The sequence below is a fragment of the Pseudorca crassidens genome, chromosome 16, assembly GCF_039906515.1.
Source record: "Pseudorca crassidens isolate mPseCra1 chromosome 16, mPseCra1.hap1, whole genome shotgun sequence".
Classification (NCBI taxonomy): domain Eukaryota; kingdom Metazoa; phylum Chordata; class Mammalia; order Artiodactyla; family Delphinidae; genus Pseudorca; species Pseudorca crassidens.
Window position 1 is genome coordinate 47,923,310 of NC_090311.1, and position 22,863 is coordinate 47,946,172.

Consider the following 22,863-nt stretch of genomic DNA (forward strand, 5'->3'; position numbering starts at 1 on the left):
TGGCAATTCTTACGAGATGCATTCGCTTTAAATTCACTCATTTGCCTCTCTTCTCTTCCAGGTAGCTCTAGATTCCACTGCCTCCAACAGGGACCCCAGGAACAGCTGTTCCCTGCGCTATATCCACCCCTGCCAGCCAGCGAGTACCTGAAGGCCTTGGTGGCCGTGGGGCAGATTTGCCAGGACTATGACAGGTATGAGACTGCCCATCTCTGTGGGTTCCCGTGGCCCCTGGCTGGCTCTGGGCAGAAGAATGGAAATTAAGTCATGCTGAGGCTCATGAGGGGACAGAATAAAGCCTGGCCCCAAATGTGTTATTTTCTCCGTACCTAGAGAAACTGAGTTCATGCCAAGCTCACACTGGGCACCAAAAAATCCTTTCTCAGCTTTCTTCTCTTACTTGGCTGGCAGGACCACAGGATAGCGATTTTGGTTTCAGTGTGTACCTTGCTACGCAAAGCTTGGTCCGTGGACTGGCAACATAACATCACCTAGGAACTTAGAACATCCAGCCCCACTTGAGCACCTGAATCCGCATCTGCATTGTAACAAGATTCCCAGATGATTTGTGTGAACTTTGGAGTTTGAGAAGCACCAGTTTATTAGGTACTTTCTAGCTGATCCTCACACTAACCCTTCTGTAGTGGGTGTTGTTTAAGAGAAGAGGAAAACTGTGCAGGGAGCTGAAGTGGTCTGTGCCCTGTCCCACAGCCAGGGGCAGGATTTAAACCCAGAGCCAGCTCACTGCACAGCGTAAGCTCGTAATCATGGGGTTTCGCTGACCTCACAAGCTATTGGTAACTTCCGCAGAGGGTCTGTGTCTGCCCGTGTGCACGTGAGTGTGTGCCCACGCCAGTGTGTGTGTGTGTAGAAGACACGATTTTGAGACCAGATCAGTATTTATTTTTACTGGGTGGTAAATATTGGCCTTTCCCACCATGAAAATTTCCTGTAATAAATGATTTACATAAATCACCTTAAACTGAATTTATTCTGCCTTTCCAGTATTTCCAGATTGAGGTGAAGTTGTTGACATGTTTGATCAAGAAGGCTCTTTGAGGAAGAACTAGTGTAAGTATATATATGGGTAAATCTCAGTCGACTGCCCGGTGTGATAGTAAAACAGGGCTAGTTAGTCATGAGCAGCAACTGACTGGCCTGTTAAACCAGGAAAATAAGAAAGTGACCCTATCCTCCAGTTTCAGATTTCGTGGAATGGCCTGATTTCCGTTCTTCCTAGTCTCACAACTGGTAATAACTGTATTAAAAACCTGATGCCCAGGCACCATAGCAAGTGACACAACCTAGTGACCAGAAGGTACAGGGAAACCAACAGGACAGGTAACACAGTTTCCGTCAGTGTCCTTCCCGCTGACGAGTCTCTGAATTCAGCTTGGTCATCGCCAGTAACTCAAATGCGTGTGAGGCCAGCTGGGGATGAATGAGCATGTCCAGTCAAACCAGACAGCTTTAAACACTAGGCCTCTGCCAACACTTCCCCTCTTACACATCTGGAATGGAGGGCAATAATGGCACTTTAAATTACCTTGTTGAAGTCATACTTATACTTAACCTTGAGATATTGTCTGTGAAGACAACTTGAATCTCAGCTCTGATTTCTTCAGGCCTCGATTCAGGGAGGATTCTTAGAGAGGCTCATGTCATACAGAGATTTCTTACCAAGGAGGGAAAAGACAGACAGATTGCATCCCCACTGTCAGAAAGTCCTCCAAGTGTCCCCAAGAAGCCAACACAGTAATTCTCTCCCTTCTCTCTATCACACACAATTTATTGAGGGGACTCTCCTTTTCCTGGTGTATGTCCTTGGCGGCTTTGTCATAAACTGACCACATATATGTGGATTTCTTTCCCAGGCTCTATTCTGTTCCTGTGGCCCATGCCTCTTTTTGTGCTATTTCTAGACTGTTTGGTTACTGTAGCTTTGTGATATGGCTTCAAGTTAGTGAGTGAGTTTCCTCCAGCTGCTGTTCTCCTTTCTCAGGGTCCCCTTGGCTGTTCAGGGTCCTTTGTAGTTCCATACAAATGTCAGGATTGTTCAGCTCCTGTGAAAAATTCCATTGGAAATTTGGTAGGATGTGCATTAAATGTGTATGCTGTTTTGGGCAGAATGAACATTTTAGCACTACTAAGTCTTTCCATCCATAAGCACAGGATATCTTTCCATTTCTTTGCATCTTCAGTTTCTTCATTGATGTCGTAAGGTTTTCAGTGTGCAGCTGTTTCACATCTTGGGTTAAATTCATTCCTAGGTATTTGGTTCTTTTGATGTTATTGGAAATGGGACTGTTTTCTTAATTTCTGTCTCTGATGGTTCATTATTAGTGTATAGAAACACAGGTGTTTTTAGTGTATTGATTTTGTATCCTGCAGCTTTACTGAGTTCATTTATTGGTTCTGACAGTGTTTTGGTGATTTAATACGGGAAACTGGAATTAGAAATCCCACTGTTTCTACCACATCCAGCTCATCCACAACATCCAAGATAGGGTGGCTACTATTATAATCTTCCCACACTGCCCCTTGAAAACATGTGAAATTTTACAATGGCAAATTACATCATCACTTTGGGTGAGCAGGATCTGGGTAGGGTTGGCCTCTATACAAAGATCATTGTCTTCTCTACATTTCTTTTTCTTTTTCTTTTTTTTTTTTTTTTTTGTGGTACGCAGGCCTCTCACTGCTGTGGCCTTTCCCCTTGCGGAGCACAGGCTCCAGACACGCAGGCTCAGGGGCCATGGCTCATGGGCCCAGCCGCTCCGCGGCATGTGGGATCTTCCCGGACTGGGGCACGAACCCTTGTCCCCTGCATCGGCAGGCGGGCTGTCAACGACTGCGCCATCAGAGAAGCCCTGTCTTCTCTACATTTCTGTCCTTTTATTGACACAGTTGCTTTGAAAAGTAATTTATTTTACAGTAATTTCAAATGTATAGAAAATTTTCCATAGCAGTACAGAGTACTCACATTTGCCACTTCACACAAAACACTTCAGTATGTTTTACCCAAAACATGGATACACTCCCAGGGAACAAGCACTTTTAACCACCAAATGAGGAGGATTATAATTTCTTATAATAATCTGGTCCATAGGTCCACTTCACCTTTCACCACCTGCCCCAACTCTATGGAAATATCTTTTTTCATTGTGACTTTTTTCATTCATTTCATTTTCACAATGAAAATATCTTTTTTCATTGTGAAACCTTGACTGTGACTTTCCCTTATGTTCAAAACCTTGATGGATTTAAAGCACAGGATGAGTATGTTATCTGTGTGGCCTTTTCTGTATGGCTTCTTTCACTTAGGGTGTTGTCAGCATTCCTCCATATGGTAGCATGTATCAGTACTTTATTTTTTCCACTGCGAATAAAAACACATAACATTTACCATTTAAGCCATTTGGTGTGTACAGTTCTGTGGCACTCACTACATCTACATCGTTATAAAAATATCCTCACCACTCATCTCCTGAACTTTTTCATTTTCCCCAAGTGAAACTGTATCCATTGAACACTGACTCCTCTCAGCTCCTGCAACCACATTCCTTCTGTCTTTGAATTTGACTCCCCCAGATACCTTATGTAAGTGGAACCATAGAATTTGTTCTTCCGTGACTGACTTATTTCATTCAGTATAGTAAGTTCAAGGTTCATCCACATTGTAGCATGTGTCAGAATTTCCTTAGTTTTCAAGGCTAAATAATATTCCTTTGTGTATATACCACATTCTGTTTATCCATTTATCCATCAATGGACACCTGGGTTGCTTCCACCTTTTCTTATTGTGAACGATGCTGCTATGAATATGAGTGTACAAATACCTGTTCCAGTCCCTGCTTTCAAATATTTTGAGTAAATGCCCCAAAGTGAAATTGATGGATCATACGTTAACCTAGAGTGTAACTTTTTAAGGAGCTTTTATTTTCACAGTGGCTGCACCATTTTACTCTATTCATTTATATGGCAGAATAGTATGGTAGTTCATGGATGTACCACATTTTGTTTATTCACCTGTTGATGGACATTTTAATTGTTTCTACCTTTTGGCTATATGAACAGTGCTGCTATGAATATTTGTGTACAAGTTTTTGTTTGAACACCTGTTTTCAATTCTTTGGTGTCTGTATAGGAGTGGAGTTGTTGAACCCTAATTAGGTTGGCCAAAAAGTTTATTCGACTTTTTCTGTAAGATGGCTCTAGTAGCCCTTAGTTGTCTTTAACTTCATTCAAAACAATTTTGTGAGATTCTATGTGATGGCTGTCATATCAGCATGCATTTAGCAAAAGACTTATCAAAGTTGCTGAATTTTTGTTTAGCCATTTTAGTATTGAAGATGGAAAAAGGCGACATTTTTGGCATATTATGCTTTATTATTTCAAGAAAGGTAAAAATGCAACCGAAATGCAAAAAAAGGTTTGTGCAGTGTATGGATTTGTGCTGTGACTAATTGAACGTGTCAGAAGTGGTTTGCGAAGTTTCATGCTAAAGATTTCTCGCTGGACGATGCTCCGTGGTTGGTAGACCAGCTGAAGTTGATAGCAATCAAATGGAGAAATTAATTGAGAACAATCAACATTATACCACGTGGGAGACATTATACCACGTGGGAGATAGCCAACATACTCAAAATATCCAAATCAAGCACTGAAAATCATTTGCACCAGCTTGATTTTATTAATTGCTTTGATGTTTGAGTTCCACATAAGTTAAGTGAATTTCTGCATGCGATTCTCTACTTAAATGCAATGAAAATGTTCCATTTTGAAAACAAATGGTGACACGTGATGAAAAGTGGATACTGTACAATAATGTGGAACGGAAGAGATCGTGGGGCAAGCGAAATGAACCACCACCAACCACACCAAAGGCCGGTCTTCATCCAAAGAAGGTGATGTTGTGTATATGGTGGGATTGGAAGGGAGTCCTCGATTATGAGCTCCTTCCGGAAAACGAAATGATTAATTCCAACAGGTACTGCTCCCAGTTAGACCAACTGAAAGCAGCACTGGACGAAAAGCGTCTGGAATTAGTCAATAGAAAATGCATAATCTTCCATCAGGATAATGCAAGACCTCATGTTTCTTTGGTGACCAGGCAAAAACTGTTCCAGCCTGGCTGGGAAGTTCTGATTCATCCGCCATATTCACCAGACATTGCACCTTCGGATTTCCATTTATTTTGGTCTTTACAAAATTCTCTTGATGGAAAAAATTTCAATTCCGTGGAAGACTGTAAAAGGCACCTGGAACAGTTCTTTGCTCAAAAAGATAAAAAGTTTTGGGAAGACAGAATTATGAGGTTGCCTGAAAAAGGGCAGAAGCTAGTGAAACAAAAGGGTGAATACGTTGTTCAATAGAGTTCTTGGTGAAAATGAAAAATGTGTCTTTTATTTTTACTTAAAAACTGAAGGCACTTTTTGGCCAACCCAGTACATTTATCTTTTTGAAGAAAGGTCAAAGTATTGTTCTCGTAGGCTGCACCATTTTACATTTCCACAATGTTTAAAAGTTCCATTTGCTCTACATTGTTGCCAGTATTCATTATTTTTAATTTTTCTTGACTATAACAACTGTGTGTTTGAAGGGGTATTGCATTACGGTATGAATTTGCATTTCCATCATGACTACTGATGTTTGACATCTTTTCATGTCCTTGTTGACCATTTGCATCTCTTGTCTGGAGAAGAGTCTGATCAAGTCCTTTGTGCATTTTAAAAATTGAGTTCTTTGTGTTTCTGTTGATGAGTTTCTTGATACGTTCTGGATAACAGACTCTTATTAGATATATCATGTGCAAATATTTTCTTCCATTCTGTGGACTGTCTAACTTTCTGGATAGCAGTTTTGATGTGATAAAATTATTAACTTTGAGGAAATCCAGTGTATCTATATTTTATTCATTGCTTAAGCTTTGATGTCAGATCGAAGAAACCACTGCTAAATGCAAGGTCATGAGGATTTATTCCCTTGGTTTATTTTAGAGATTATAGAGTCATCCCTTGGCATCCACTTTGCTAAGGTTAAGGTCTGTGCTTAGAGTCAGTGTCAGGGTTTAGGGTGATGGTTTAAAGGGTCAGGGTCAGGGATTAGAGTTGAGGTGTCAGGATCGAGGGTCTAGGATCCAAGGTTAGGATTGTTAGGTTTAGGGTAATAGGGTAAAGGGTTAGGATGTTAGGATTAGGGTGAGGGTTAGAGTTAGGTTAAAGGATAACCTGTTCTCACCGTTCTTGTCTCTCTCCATCTCTCTGAAGCCTCCAGGATGGACAGGATTCTCCCAAGGTCACACATGAGTCAGGTAAGTGAGCTGTATCATTGTTTGTCTTCCCCCCAGTCCTGGGCTCTTGGGAGATGAATGAAATGTCTGTACTGTCTCTGTTTCAAATCGACCTCAACCTCAGTCAGGGGCTGTGGAGGCCGTCAGAAGTCATGTAGGGTTTCTCTCTTTCCTCCCTCCTGCCTGAAAGGGGTGGTGCCAGCCCCACTCTGCCTGGGCAGTCCCAGGTTCCAGCACAGCCCTGACGCGAGGGCACTCTGAAGACGTGCCGATTTACGCAGGACTGGGTAGTGACAGGCTGACCCTCAGGTGCTGCCTTCTTGAGGGCAGCTGGGTCCCTTCTGGGACTTCATGAATCCTCTGTCCCATCTGAGCGGGCATCAGTAGAAAATCAAGTCTCAGACAGGATAACCCTTGACCTCTGACCATCCAAGCAGGCATCTGTGGTTCTCCAGCTCAGCCCAGCCTGGGCCCTGTCAAGCCCTCTGGCCAGTTACTGAGCTGAACCTGCCACTGGGCAATTAAACAACAACCTGGGCAGCATAGACAGCCCCTTGGCATGTTTATGTTCCCAACATCCATGTGGTTGAGAAAAGGGTCCTCTCCCTCACAGCCTTTTAGCCTGCCGAGAGAGGTAATAACCCTCCAAATGTTGAATGTGGCCCTGGCCACAAAAACCATACAACAGACAACAGACGGTGGCCCTGCAGTCCTTTGGCCTTCCAGTTGTTACAAACTTTTTTTTTTTTTTTTTTTGCAGTACACGAGCCTCTCACTGTTGTGGCCTCTCCCCTTGCAGAGCACAGGCTCCGGACGTGCAGGCTCAGTGGCCATGGCTCACGGGCCCAGCCGCTCCGCGGCGTGTGGGATCCTCCCGGACCTGGGCACGAACCCATGTCCCCTGCATCGGCAGGTGGACCCTCAACCACTGTGCCACCAGGGAAGCTCTGTTACAAACTTTTGACATTCATACTGTTTAAGAATCAAAGCTATGGGAGCAGCTGGGCCTCCCAAGAGGCAGTTTCACAGGGACTGCGTGTTACTAGAGAGTCATATACACCCATGCGGCCTTTGGAAAGCCTGCAGATTATGAATTCCATGGTATTGAATAATCCTTGAGCCTCCCAGTACTTCACTGAGCAATAATTTCTTTACCACCCTAGCATTTGGTACCTGCTCTTTGTAAAGGCAGGAGAAGAGACTGGAAAAATGAGCAATATTGTTCTTCGGGGACGGGTGATTAATGTGGCCAGCGGGCAGGCATATGCACCCTGCGCAACCACCTCCCGGGAACAAGAACGAGGTCCGTGTGCCTTCTGAGAGCACCTGGGCTATTCTGGGACAGTCTCTATGATGCAAGGACCCGGTGACCAAGGCAGGATCCTTGTGTTTACCATCATCAGCAGCCTTGCTTTTCAGCAAATGGAAGAACTTTTTGCTGTCATGGGAGGATAGCGGAAGCAGTGGATGGGTGGCTACAGCTCCTGACCCTAAGTGAATCCCTTCCTACTTTGTGCTTCTGATTCTGTGCCATGCAGTGGACTGTCAGTGATACGGAATCTGCCGCTTTTGCCGAGCCAGCATCTGTCCTCATGACCAGCTGCAGCACCTCAGCTTTCCTTTTGGAACTACATCTCAGCTGCTTCCAGTCCAAACAGTTCCAGGGGGCTGACCTTATGTTCCACCCACCTAGAAGATGGCTGTATGATCCACATCTAGCCAATCCCATTTTTCATCCTCTGCTTGCTGTGATCGGTTCAAGGGTGAGAATGTGACCCAAGCCAGGCCAAAGGCATTCAAAGTCATGAGTTTTCATGGAACCCTAGGGAAGGAGAAACCCTTCCTGGTAGAATGGATGTTGTGTGGGTGTCATCTTGGAGTTGCTGGTGGCTGTGGATGCAGTGAGAGGGACTGTGCCGGTGAATGGGACCACCCCAAGGCATTCAGCGGGACTGATTCAGCAGGACATACTACAAGAACGTGAGCCATTGGACCTGACACCTCCAAACCCACTCTTCAACTTGTCTCTTGTAAGTATTAATTTATTTCTATCATTTAAAATAATGTTAATTTATTTTACTTGAGTAAGTGTGTCTAGTGCCTTGTAATCCAGAAAGTCCTGACTCATCAGGATCAGTGATTCCTGAGACTCCTTCTGGCATGTGTCCTCGTTGGATAGGGCATGTCTGGGGAAGATGAAGACACTGGGTGGGGTCAGATCTAAGGGGAGCTGCCAAACAACTCTATCCCTGTTCTTCTATGTCCCAGGAGAGGAAAACCCCAGAACAACGAGAGAACTAGCAGGGAGAAAGGGTCATAGCATGGTTAATTGGTCTGCTTGTATTTTCCATATTTTACGGTTCATTTTGTTTGTATATTGTTAGGAAATCACTGTTTTATCCTAGGTTTATAGTTTGATGCAATAGCTTGTTGTATTTGACCTTTAATTTCACCTTTCATTCGTTTCCTACAGAATTGTCACAGTTAATGAACAAATATGGATACCTTACTACTAACTAAAATCCATATTTTATTCGGGTTCCCTTCGTTCTCCCTTTTTTCTGTCCTAGGATCCCATCCAAGGTCTCACATGGCATTGAGTCATCATGTCACTTTAGGATCTTTCTGGCTTGGACATTTTCTCACACTGTCCTTCTCTCAGTGACCTAGGCAGTGTTGAGGAGGACTAGTCAGCTACTTTGTAGACTCTTCTGCATTGGGATTTACTTGATGTTTTTCTTGCGATTAGAATGGGGTCATGGGTTTTAAGGAAGCATATCACAGAGGTAGAGTGCTTTCTCCTTACTTTATATCATAGGAACATACATCAAAGCAACACTGTTCATGTTAACTTTGCCCTCCTGGCTGAGGTAGTTTTTGTCATATTTTCCCCACTGTGAAGTTACTTTTTCCCCAAGTCCGTACTTTGCGTCTTCTTCAGGATGAAGTCACTATGCGGCACTCACACTTCAGGAGCGGGAGTTAGCCCCACCTCCTTAATGAGTGGCTGAATATCTACATCAGCTATTTGGAATACTTAAACGTAGGAGATTTCTATTCAGTGGTACTCAATAAAAAACAACAAAACACTATCTAATCATTTCTTTTTACCAGCGTGGACACCCCACCCAGAAAGTTATTTTAAGCTTTTGGTCATAATCCAGCAGTGCAGTATTTGGCTGCTCAATTCATTCCTGCTTCGGCTATTGAGAGCTCTTTCTATTTGCTCCTGCTTTCCTCTGACATAATTCCATCTTGTGGGTTTCTTTCTATCTTCGTACACATCTTTTTATGTGCTTGTTGACCATCTATGTTTCTTGTCTGGAGAAAGGTGTGTTCAAGTCCTTTTCCATTTTAAAATTTGGGTTGTCTTTTTGTGGATGATTTGTAAAAGTTCTTGATGTATTCTGAAGGAGACTCCTGTCAGATATATCATGTGCACATATTTTCTTCAGTTCTGTGGGCTGTGTTTTCACTTTCTGATAGCACCTTTTTTTTTTTTTCTTTTTTTGCGGTACGTGGGCCTCTCACTGTTGTGGCCTCTCCCGTTGCGGAGCAACAGGCTCCGGACGCGCAGGCTCAGCAGCCATGGCCCACGGGCGCAGCTGCTCCGCGGCATGTGGAACCCTCCCGGACCGGGGCACGAACCCGTGTCCCCTGCATCGGCAGGCGGACTCTCAACCACTGCGCCACCAGGGAAGCCCTGATAGCACCTTCTGATGCACAAAATTTTTTAAAGTTGAGGAAATGTAATCTGTCCATTATTACATGAGTATTGTAACCATCTGCCTTTGCTTATCTGTAACTTTCCACTCCAACGGTAAGAAACCTGGCTTCCAACATTTGTCATTCATTGAATTTATTGCTTGCTCCGTTCCAGCTTAGTACAGCTATAGTAGTTTCAGTATTGTTAGCCACTAACACCATGGAAAGAACTTAGAGTCCAGTATTTAGGTATGGCACAGTTTGCCTTTGTTCTACAGATTCCATTCTTTTCTGTAGCTAACTAGGTCAAGTACCTTTTGCCCAATAACAGTTGAGTTTTTTTCATACATTTCTAAATCAGATTATTTTTCACATTCTCTGTTCTACCCTATGACACTCCCATATCATAAATAACTATATTTGAATATGTTATTTACTTGTTGGGTCGTAAAAATCCATGGTTTTAGACTAATGCCACAGGAGGAGCTAAGCATTTCCCTCCTATCTTCTGGCTTAGGTGTCACACTTAGAAGAGTGTCTACCCCGAGATTCTGCATATATTTACTAAAAGGGCTTCGTTTTATACCTCTCATCTTTAATCCATCTGGATTTCCCTTTCAAATAACAAAAATGCTATTTCAAATTTTAAAAAAATAAAAATTCACCAGTCCCCTCTTAAAATATGTGGGCAGACACAAAAAGTCACCTTTTGTATAGTTTCATTTATAGGAAACATCTAGAATAGGTAAAGAAACAGGTAAAGGAAGAGGATTAGGGGTTGTGAGAGGCTGGGGGAGGGAGGAATGGGGAGTGCGTGCTTTGGATACAGGGTGTTATTTGGGGGGAATTAAATAGTTTGAAACTATTCAGTGGTGATATTTGCACAGCGTTGTGAATACTTAATTTCACAATTTAAAATAGAAAAAGTTTAAATTTTATTATTTCACACGTAAAACATAAAGGACGGGATGCCATAAATGTGGGGAAAAAAATAAAATTACAAACCACACAAACGCAAACAACTACAGGGGAAGGAAAGTAAATTTTGGGTGGGGGAGTGGGTTGATGGTGTAGATCGGGAGTTGACAGCAGTGGTGGTTGCAGAGCCAGCTCTGCCTGGGTGTGTGGTGGTTTCTGAAATGGCTTTAGGTCTCCTGCAAGAGCTGGTGCATGCTCTCCCTGCAGGGGTGGTGAATTTTGACCTGGCTCTGGGTCTCTGGCTGGAGCTGTGAGAGAAGAAAAGATTACCCACATGCCTGCCTTTCCATGTCCTTTTCCAAGGACAGAAATCTTCCCAGAGCCTTCCAGAGAAGGCCCAGCCCAGGAACTTCTCAGACTGCAGTCCACCAGATGGGTGGTTTGGGGCCAGTCTTTGCTCCTGGCCCAACACCAGCCTCTGGGTACTCCTCCCTGTGTGGCCCAGAACTCACCCCTCCCACACACTCACATGCACCCACCCCCGACGTCCACACATACAAGGAGGGGACATAGGGTTACCTGGGTGGAATCAGAGTGGTGGCCTGGTATAATTAATTCCTGCATCATATGGTAGTGCTACTTTTAATTTTTTGAGGAACCTCCATACTGTTTTCCATAGTGGCTATACCAATGAACATTCCCAACAAAATGCATGAGAGTAAAAAAAAAAAAAAAAAAAAAAAAAAAATGCATGAGTGTTTCCTTTTCTCCACATCTTTGCCAGTACTTGTTATTTGTTGTCTTTTGGTTGATAGCCATTCTTTCAGGTGTGAGGTAATAACCTCATTGTGGTTTGGGTGTGCATTTCCATGATGATAAGTGATATTGTTTATCCTTTCATGTGTCTGTTGCCCATCTGTATATATTCTTTGGGAAAATGCTTGATCTTCTGCCAATTTTTTAATTGGTTTTTGTTTTTTGGAGGTTGAATTGTGTGAGTTTTTGGTCTATTTTGGATATGAACCCCTTACCAGATATATTGTTTGCAAATATTTTCTCACATTCAGTAAGCTGCCTTTTCATTTTGTGGATGGTTTCCTTTGCCGTTGAAAAGCTTTTCAGTTGGATGGAGTCCCATTGGCTTCTTTTGCTTTTGTTTCCCTTGCTTAAGGAGACAGATCCCCAAAATATTGCTAAGACTGATGTCAAAGAGCATACTGCATATGTTTTCTTCTAGGAGTTTTATGGCTTCAGGTCTTACATTGAAGTATTTGATTCATTTTAAGGTTTTTATAGATGTATGAGTAAGGATTCCAGTTTGAGTCTCGTGCATGTAGCTGTCCAGTTTTCCCAACACAGTTATCGAAGAGGCTATCTTTTCCCCATTGTATATTCTCACCTCCTCTGTCATAGATGAACTGACCATAATGTGTGGGTTTATTTCTGTGCTCTTAGTTCTGTTCCATGGATCTATGTGTTTCTTTGGTGCCAATACCATATTGTTCTGATGATTCTAGGTTTGTAGTATAGTTTGAAATCAGGGAGTGTAACATACCCAGATTTGTGCTTCTCTTAAGATTGTATTGACTTTTCAGGTTCTTTTGTGTTTCCATACACATTTTAGAATTCTTTGTTTTAGTTCTCCAAATAATCCCATTGGTATTTTGATAGGATAGGAATGGTATTGAATCTCTAGATTGCCGTGAGGTGTGGAATCATTTTAACGATAAGAATTGTTCAAATCCATTAGCACAGCATATTTTCCCATTTGTTTGTGTGGTCTTCAATTTCTTTCATCAAGGTCTTCCAGTTTTCTGAGTACAGGTCTTTTACTACCTGGTTTAGATGTAACCCTTAGGTATTTTATTTTTGTTAATGTTATTGTCAGTGGAGTTGTTTTCTTAATTTCTCATTCTGATGGTTTGTTGTGAGTGTATAGAAATGCAGCCGATTTCTGTAGATTAATTTTCTATCCTGCAACTTAACTGAATTTTCCAATGGGTCCTATCTGTTTTGGGGTGTCTTCTTCAGGCTGTTCTATAGAGTACCATGTCATCTACAAACAGTGACAGTTTTACTTTTTCCTCTGCCATTAGATTCCTTTTATTTCTTTTTCTCATCTAATTAGTGTGGCTAGGACTTCCTAGACCTTGGAACGAAAGTGGCGAGAGTGTTCAGGGTTAGAGTTAGGTTTAAGCATAACTGGCCCTCTTTCCCTTCCTCCCTCTCCATCTCTCTGAGGCCTCCAGGAAGGACAGGACTAGTCTAGGGTCACACATGACTTAGGGACTTGAGCTGGACCATTGTTTCTCTGCCCCTGGTCATGGGCCTGGTTTTGTGTACTATCTGTGTAATTCTTTGATCAGGTGTTTATTCAGAGCTTTCCCTATTTTTAATGGGGTTTGTGTTAGAGTTCTTTGTATATTTTGAAACAAATCCTTTGTTAGATATGTGTTTACAAATATTTTTCTCAGTCTGTGGCTTGTCTTCTGATTTTCTGAATAAGGCCTTTCACAGAGTAGAAATCTTTAATTTTACAAAGTCCATGATATTCCTTCTTTTTCTTTGTGGATTGGCTTTTTGTGTTTTTTGTTAAAACTTGGAGCTCATGATCTACATGACCAAACCCAAGCTCCTGTCAATTTTCTTCTGTGTTTTCTTCTATAATTTTGAATAGTTTTGTATTTAAAATTTTTCTATGAATAATTTTGAGTGAATTTTGTGTAAGTTTGCATCTACATTCATTTCATTCCATGCGGTTTCCAATTAATTGTTCCTTAACTATTTTTAAGAAAGTTGTGGAGTGCTATCTCTATTTCAGTTTGAATTTCCACAGTTTAATGGATTCAGCAGTTCTGCCTGCAGGGAGCGCTGTCACCAGTGAACTGTGAGTGAGGCGCGGCCTGCAGTTCCGGGACTGTCCACAGGGGGGCCAAGCCCACCTCGCTGACCCACGGCGCATGCGCATTCCACCTGGGACTTGGCTCTGCGCGCCTGAAAGGAATTCTGTTGCCTCAGGCACCCGCTTGGGCCTGGGATGCCTCGCTGACAGCGTCTCTGCCAACAGGAGCTCAGTCTCCTTAGGGCTCGCTGGGGTTCAGCTTCAGAACAACACAGGACTGCGTCCATGCAGACTGGAGCTGAGTTTCCTTACGACCGGGAGGAAAAGGTGAGAAAACAGTGAGGAAAAGTGGGGAGAATTTCCTGTGTGCGACTGACTGCTGAGAGGCGGTCCATCTTCATACAACCCAGGAAGGGCTTCATGTTGAAAACTGGGTTTTCGTCAGTTTTGTGGGCAGTGTAACCGGCATGACTTATGTGGTTTCCATTTTTCCCAGCACTGCTTATTGTGGGGACTGTCCTTCCCCTTGGTGTGTCCTTGGCCCGTTTGTCATAAATTAACTGACCCCATCCACGTGGCTTTAATTCTGGGCCCTCTGTTCTGTTCCTGTTGCCCACGCGCCTGTTTCTGTGCCAAGTCCACCCTTTTGGTGACTGTGGCTTCCTGCTGTAGCGTGAGGTCAAGGAGCGAGATGCCCGTTCTCCTTTCTGAGGATCGCTTTGGCTAATTGGGGTCCTTTGTGGTTCCATACAAATATTAGGATGATTTGCTCTGTTTCTGTAAAAAGTACCATTGAAATTTGGTAGGGATTGCATTCACTATGTACATTGCTTTGGGTAGAATGGAAATCTTAACAACGTTAATTCTTCCATTCCATGAGAACAGGATATCTTTCCCTTTATTTGTGTTCTTTTTCAATTTCTTCATCAGTGTCTTAAAAGTTTTCCATGTGCAGGTCTTTCACGTCCTTGGTTAAATTTATTCATAAATTTAAATGAATACCATTTCATTCTTTTTGATGGAACTGTAAATAGGGTTTTTTTTTCTCTTTCTGATGGTTCATTGTTAGTGTTTAGAAATGCAACTGATTTTTGTGTATTGATTTTGATACTTTACTGAATGCATTATTTCTAGTAATTTGTTGGTGGAATGATGTGTAAAATTGGAATTCAAAAACCCAACTCTTTCTACCACATCCAGGTCATCCACAACACGGAAGAAAGTGGCTCCTAATATAATCTTCTCACAGTGCCTCTAAATTACGTGTGGACTTTGGGTGAACTGGATCTGGGTAAGGCTGGCCTCTATATGAAGTTTGATGTTTTCTCTGCTTTTCCGGCATGGTATTGACATGGTGTTTTGAAAAGTAATTTACTTTCCAGTAATTTTGAACGTACAGACAACTCTACATACATAAAAACAAGTCTTGTATCTTGATTAAATATATTCCTAAATATTAATGTTGACATTTAAAACGGAATTCTTTTCATAATTTTTTTCAGATTATTGCTAGTGTATACATATAAGATAGATTTTCATGAATTGGTACATATCCTTTTTTTTTTTTCATTTTAACATCTTTATTGGAGTATAATTGCTTTACAGTGGTATGTTAGTTTCACCTTCACAACAAAATGAATCAGTTATATATATACATATGTTCCCATATCTCTTCCCACTTGCGTCTCCCTCCCTCCCACCCTCCCTATCCCACCCCTCCAGGCAGTCACAAAGTACTGAGCTGATCTCCCTGTGCTATGCGGCTGCTTCCCACTAGCTTTCTACCTTACGTTTGGTAGTGTATATATGTCCATGCCTCTCTCTTGCTTTGTCACAGTTTACCCTTCCCCCTCCCCATAGCCTCAAGTCCATTCTCTAGTAAGTCTGTGTCTTTATTCCTGTTTCACCCCTAGGTTTTTCATGACATTTTTTTTTCTTAAATTCCATATATGTGTGTTAGCATACGGTATTTGTCTCTCTCTTTCTGACTTCACTCTGTATGACAGACTCTAGGTCTATCCACCTCATTACAAATAGCTCAATTTTGTTTCTTTTTATGGCTAATATTCCATTGTATATATGTGCCACATCTTCTTTATCCACTCATCCAATGATGGACACTTAGGTTGTTTCCATCTCTGGGCTATTGTAAATAGAGCTGCAATGAACATTTTGGTACATGACTCTTTTTGAATTGTGGTTTTCTCAGGGTATATGCCCAGTAGTGGGATTGCTGGGTCATATGGTAGTTCTATTTGTAGTTTTTTAAGGAACCTCCATACTGTTCTCCACAGTGGCTGTATCAATTTACATTCCCACCAACAGTGCAAGAGGGTTCCCTTTTCTCCACACCCTCTCCAGCATTTATTGTTTCTAGATTTTTTGATGATGGCCATTCTGACTGGTGTGAGATGGTATCCCATTGTAGTTTTGATTTGCATTTCTCTAATGATTAGTGATGTTGAGCATTCTTTCATGTGTTTGTTGGCAGTCTGTATATCTTCTTTGGAGAAATGTCTATTTAGGTCTTCTGCCCATTTTTGGATTGGGTTGTTTGTTTTTTTGTTATTGAGCTGCATGAGCTGCTTATAAATTTTGGAGATTAATCCTTTGTCAGTTGCTTCATTTGCAAATATTTTCTCCCATTCTGAGGGTTGTCTTTTGGTCTTGTTTATGGTTTCCTTTGCTGCGCAAAAACTTTTAAGTTTCATTAGGTCCCATTTGTTTATTTTTGTTTTTATTTCCATTTCTTTAGGAGGTGGGTCAAAAAGGATCTTGCTGTGATTTATGTCATAGAGTGTCCTGCCTATGTTTTCCTCTAAGAGTTTAATAGTTTCTGGCCTTACATTTAGGGCTTTAATCCATTTTGAGCTTATTTCTGTGTATGGTGTTAGGGAGTGATCTAATCTCATACTTTTACATGTACCTGTCCAGTTTTCCCAGCACCACTTATTGAAGAGGCTGTCCTTTCTCCACTGTACATTCCTGCCTCCTTTATCAAAGGTAAGGTGACCATATGTGCGTGGGTTTATCTCTGGGCTTTCTATCCTGTTCCATTGATCTATCTTTCTGTTTTTGTGCCAGTACCATACTGTCTTGATTACTGTAGCTTTGTAGCATAGTCTGAAGTCAGGAAGCCTGATTCCTCCAGCTCCGTTTTTCGTTCTCAAGATTGCTTTGGCTATTCGGGGTCTTTTGTGTTTCCATACAAATTGTGAAATTTTTTGTTCTAGTTCTGTGAAAAATACCAGTGGTAGTTTGATAGGGATTGCATTGAATCTGTAGATTGCTTTGGGTAGTAGAGTCATTTTCACAATGTTGATTCTTCCAATCCAAGAACATGGTATATCTCTCCATCTATTTGTATCATCTTTCATTTCTTTCATCAGTCAGTCTTATAATTTTCTGCATACAGGTCTTTTGTCTCCTTAGGTAGGTTTATTCCTAGATATTTTATTCTTTTTGTTGCAATGGTAAATGGGAGTGTTTTCTTGATTTCACTTTCAGATTTTTCATCATTAGTGTATAGGAATGCCAGAGATTTCTGTGCATTAATTTTGTATCCTGCAGCTTTACCAAATTCATTGATTAGCTCTAGTAGTTTTCTGGTAGCATCTTTAGGATTCTCTACATATAGTATCATGTCATCTGCAAAGAGTTGACAGCTTTACTTCTTCTTTTCCAATTTGGATTCCTTTTATTTCCTTTTCTTCTCTGATTGCTGTGGCTAAAACTTCCAAAACTATGTTGAATAAGAGTGGTGAGAGTGGGCAACCTTGTCTTCTTCCTGATCTTAGTGGAAATGCTTTCAGTTTTTCACCATTGAGGACGATGTTGGCTGTGGGTTTGTCATATATGGCCTTTATTATGTTGAGGAAAGTTCCCTCTATGCCTACTTTCTGCAGGGTTTTTTCATAAATGGGTGTTGAATTTTATCAAAAGCTTTCTCTGCATCTATTGAGATGATCGTATGTTTTTCCTCCTTCAATTTGTTAATATGGTGTATCACGTTGATTGATTTGCATATTTTGAAGAATCCTTGCATTCCTGGAATAAACCCCACTTGATCATGGTGTATGATCCGTTTAATGTGCTGTTGGATTCTGTTTGCTAGTATTTTGTTGAGGATTTTTGCATCTATGTTCATCAGTGATATTGGCCTGTAGTTTTCTTTCTTTGTGACATCCTTGTCTGGTTTTGGTATCAGGGTGATGGTGGCCTCGTAGAATGAGTTTGGGAGTGTTCCTCCCTCTGCTATATTTTGGAAGAGTTTGAGAAGGATAGGTGTTAGCTCTTCTCTAAATGTTTGATAGAATTCGCCTGTGAAGCCATCTGGTCCTGGGCTTTTGCTTGTTGGAAGATTTTTAATCGCAGTTTCGATACGTTTCTTTTTCTGAATTTTATTTATTTTTTTATACAGCAGGTTCTTATTAGTCATCCATTTTATACACATCAGTGTATACATGTCAATCCCAATCTCCCATCACACCACCACCACCACCACCCGCTGCTGCTTTCCTCCCTTGGGGTCCATACGTTTGTGCTCTACATCTGTGTCTCAATTTCTGCCCTGCAAACTGGTTCATCCATACCATTTTTCTAGGTTCCACATACATACGTTAATATGTGATATTTGTTTTTCTCATTCTGACTCTTACTTCACTCTGTATGACAGTCTCAAGATGCATTCACGTCTCTACAAATGACCCAATTTCGTTACTTTTTATGGCTGAGTAATATTCCATTGTATATATGTACCACATCTTCTTTATCCATTCATCTGTCGATGGACATTTAGGTTGCTTCCATGACCTGGCTATTGTAAACAGTGCTGCAATGAACATTGGGGTGCATGTGTCTTTTTGAATTATGGTTTTCTCTGGGTACATGCCCAGTAGTGGGATTGCACGGTCATATGGTAATTCTATTTTTAGTTTTTTAAGGAACTTCCATGCTGTTCTCCATAGTGACTGTATCAGTTTACATTCCCACCAGCAATGCAAGAGGGTTCCCTTTTCTCCACACCCTCTCCAGCATTTGTTGTTTGTACATTTTCTGATGATGCCCATTCTAACTGGTGTGAGGTGATACCTCATTGTAGTTTTGATTTGCATTTCTCTAATAATTAGTGATGTTGAGCAGCTTTTCATGTGCTTCTTGGCCATCTGTATGTCCTCTTAGGAGAAATGTCTATTTAGGTCTTCTGCCCATAGATTGGGTTATTTGTTTTTTTAATATTGAGCTGCATGAGCTGTTTATATATTTTGGAGATTAATCCTTTGTCCAATGATTCATTTGCAAATATTTTTTCCCATTCTGAGGGTTGTCTTTTCGTCTTGTTTGTAGTTTCCTTTGCTTTGCAGAAGGTTTTAAGTTTCATTAGGTCCCATTTGTTTATTTTTGTTTTTATTTCCATTACTCCAGGAGGTGGATCAAAGAATATCTTGCTGTGATTTATGTCAAAGAGTGTTCTTTCTATGTTTTCCTCTAAGAGTTTAAGTGTCCGGTCTTACATTTAGGTCTCTAATCCATTTTGAGGTTATTTTTGTGTATGGTGTTGGGGGGTGTTCTAATTTCATTCTTTTACATGTAGCTGTCCAGTTTTCCCAGCACCACTTATTGAAGAGGCTGTCTTTTCCCCATTGTATATCCTTGCCTCCTTTGTCATAGATTAGTTGACCATAGGTGCATGGTTTTATCTCTAGGCTTTCTATCCTGTTCCACTGATCTGTATTTCTGTTTTTCTGCCAGTACCATGTTGTCTTAATTACTGTAGCTTTGTAGTATAGTCTGAAGTCAGGGAGTCTGATTCCTCCAGCTGTTTTTTTGCCCTCAAGACCGCTTTGGCTATTTGGGGTCTTTTGTGTCTCCATACAAATTTTAAGATTTTTTGTTCTAGTTCTGTAAAAAATGCCATTGGTTGGGGCTTCCCTGGTGGCGCAGTGGTTGAGAGTCCGCCTGCCAATGCAAGGGACACAGATTCGTGCCCCAGTCCGGGAGGATCCCACATGCCGCAGAGCAGCTGGGCCCGTGAGCCGTGGCCGCTGAGCCTGCGCTCTGCAACAGGAGAGGCCATGACAGTGAGAGGCCTGTGTACTGCCAAAAAAAAAAAAAAATTCCATTGGTAATTTGATAGGGATTGCATTCAATCTGTAGATTGCTTTGGGTAGTAGAGTCATTTTCACAATATTGATTCTTCCAATCCAAGAACATGATATATCTCTCCATCTGTTTGTATCATCTTTAATTTCTTTCATCACTGTCTTAGAGTTTTCTGCATAGAGGTCTTTTGTCTCCCTAGGTAGGTTTTTTCCTAGATATTTTATTCTTTTTGTTGCAGTGGTAAATGGGAGTGTTTGATAGAATTCACCTTAATTTCTCTTTCAGATTTTTCATCATTAGTGTATAGCAGTGCAAGAGATTTCTGTGCATTAATTTTGTATCCTGCAGCTTTACTGAATTCATTGATTAGCTCTAGTAGTTTTCTGGTGGCATCTTTAGGATTCTCTACGTATAGTATCATGTCATCTGCAAACAGTGACAGTTTTACTTCTTCTTTTCCAGTTTGTATTCCTTTTATTTCTTTTTCTTCTCTGATTGCCGTGGCTAGGACTTTCAAAACTATGTTGAATAATAGTGGTTAGAATGGACATGCTTGTCTTGTTCCTGATCTTAGAGGAAATGCTTTCAGTTTTTCACCATTGAGAATGATTTTGCTATGGGTTTGTCATATATGGCCTTTATTATGTCGAGGTAGGTTCCCTCTATGCCCACTTTCTGGAGAGTTTTTATCAAAATGGGTGTTGAATTTTGTCAAAAGCTTTTTCTGCATCTATTGAGAGGATCATATGGTTTTTCTTCTTCAATTTGTTAATAAGGTTATCACATTGATTGATTTGCGTATATTGAAGAATCCTTGCATCCCTGGGATAAATCCCACTTGATCTTGGTATATGATCCTTTTAATGTGTTGTTGGATTCTGTTTGCTAGTATCTTGTTCAGGATTTTTGCATCTGTATTCACCAGTGATGTTGGTCTGTAATTTTCTTTTTTTTGTAGCATCTTTGTCTGGTTTTGGTATCAGGGTGATGGTGGCCTCAGAGAATGAGTTTGGGAGTGTTCCTTCCTCTGCAATTTTTTTGAATGAGTTTGAGAAGGATGGGTGTTAGCTCATCTCTAAATGTTTGATAGAATTCACCTGTGAAGCCATCTGGTTCTGGACTTTTGTTTGTTGGAAGAATTTTTTTTTTTTTTTTTTGTGGTACATGGGCCTCTCACTGTTGTGGCCTCTCCCGTTGCGGAGCACAGGCTCCAGACGCACAGGCTCAGCAGCCATGGCTCATGGCTCAGCCGCTCCGCAGCATGTGGGATCTTCCCGGACCGGGGCACGAACCCGTTTCCCCTGCATCGGCAGGCGGACTCTCAACCACTGCACCACCAGGGAAGCCCTGTTGGAAGATTTTTAATCACAGTTTCAATTTCATTACTTGTGATTTGCCTCTTCATATTTCCTATTTCTTCCTGGTTCAGTCTTGGAAGGTTATACTTTTCTAAGAATTTGTCCATTCCTCCAGGTTGTCCATTTTATTGGCATAGAATTGCTTGTAGTAGTCTCTTAGGATGCTTTGTATTTATGCAGTGTCTGTTGTAACTTCTCCTTTTTCATTTCTAACGTTATTGATTTGAGTCCTCTCCCTCTTTTTCTTGATGAGGCTGGCTAATGGTTTATCAATTTTGTTTATCTTCTCAAAGAACCAGCTTTTAGTTTTATTCATCTTTGCTTTTGTTTTCTTTTTTCTATTTCATTTATTTCTGCTCTGATCTTTATGATTTCTTTCCTTCTGCTAACTTTGGGTTTTGTTTGTTCTTCTTTCTCTAGTTCCTTTAGGTGTAAGTTTAGATTGTTTATTTGAAATTTTTCTTATTTCTTAAGGTAGGCTTGTATTGCTATAAAATTCCCTCTTAGAACTGCTTTTTGCTGCATCCTATAGGTTTTGGATCCTCATGTTTTCATTGTCATTTGTCTCTAGGTTTCTTTTGATATCCTCTGATTTCTTCAGTGATCTCTTGGCATTTAGTAACGTATTGTTTAGCCTCCACGTACTTGTGTATTTTACGTTTTTTTCCCTGTAATTGGTTTCTAATCTGATAGAGTTGTGGTCAGAAAAGATGCTTGATATGATTTCAGTTTTCTTAAATTTACTGAGCTTTGATTTGTGACCCAAGATGTGACCTATCCTGGAGAATGTTCTGTGCGCACTTGAGAAAAAAGTGTAATCTGCTGTTTTTGGATGGAATGTCCTATAAATATCGATTAAATCTATCTGGTCTATTGTGTCATTTAAAGCTTGTGTTTCCTTATTAATTTTCTGTTTGGATGATCTGTCCATTGGTGTAAGTGAGGTGTTAAAAGTCCCCCACTGTTATTATGTTACTGTCGATTTCCCCTTTTATAGCTGTTAGCTGTTGCCTTATGTATGAGGTTCTCCTATGTTGGGTGCATATATATTTATAACTGTTATATCTTCTTGGATTGATCCCTTGATCATTATGTAGTGTCATTCCTTGTCTCCTATAACATTCTTTATTTTAAAGTCTATTTTATCTGATATGAGTATTGCTACTCCACCTTTCTTTTGATTTCCATTTGCATGGAATATCTTTTTCCATCCCCTCACTTTCAGTCTGTGTCCCTAGGTCTGAAGTGAGTCTGTTGTGGACAACATATATATGGGTCTTGTTTCTGTATCCATTCAGCAAGCCTTTGTCTTTTGGTTGGAGCATTTAATCCATTCACGTTTAAGGTAATTATCGATATGTACGTTCCTGTTACCATTTTCTTAATTTTTATGGGTTTGTTTTTGTAGGTCCTTTTCATCTCTTGTGTTTCCAACTTAGAGAAGTTCCTCTAGCATTTGTTTTAGAGCCGGTTTGGTGGTGGTGAATTCCCTTAGCTTTTGCTTGTCTGTAAAGCTTTTGATTTCTCCATCAAATCTGAATGAGATCCTTGCCTGGTAGAGTAATCTTGGTTGTAGGTTCTTCCCTTTCATCACTTTACATATGTCATGCCACTCTCTTCTGGCTTGTAGCGTTTCTGCTAAGAAA

At 41.0% G+C, this 22,863-nt stretch overlaps 1 long non-coding RNA gene across 1 annotated transcript; it reads left to right on the forward strand.

The window, feature by feature from the left end:
* Positions 1-1,004: 1,004 nt before the first annotated feature.
* Positions 1,005-15,264, forward strand: LOC137208511 (uncharacterized). The gene is made up of 5 exons (XR_010935647.1): positions 1,005-1,071; positions 6,270-6,313; positions 7,053-8,322; positions 13,769-14,084; positions 14,958-15,264. It is a non-coding gene; the product is annotated as an uncharacterized lncRNA (long non-coding RNA).
* Positions 15,265-22,863: the final 7,599 nt, after the last annotated feature.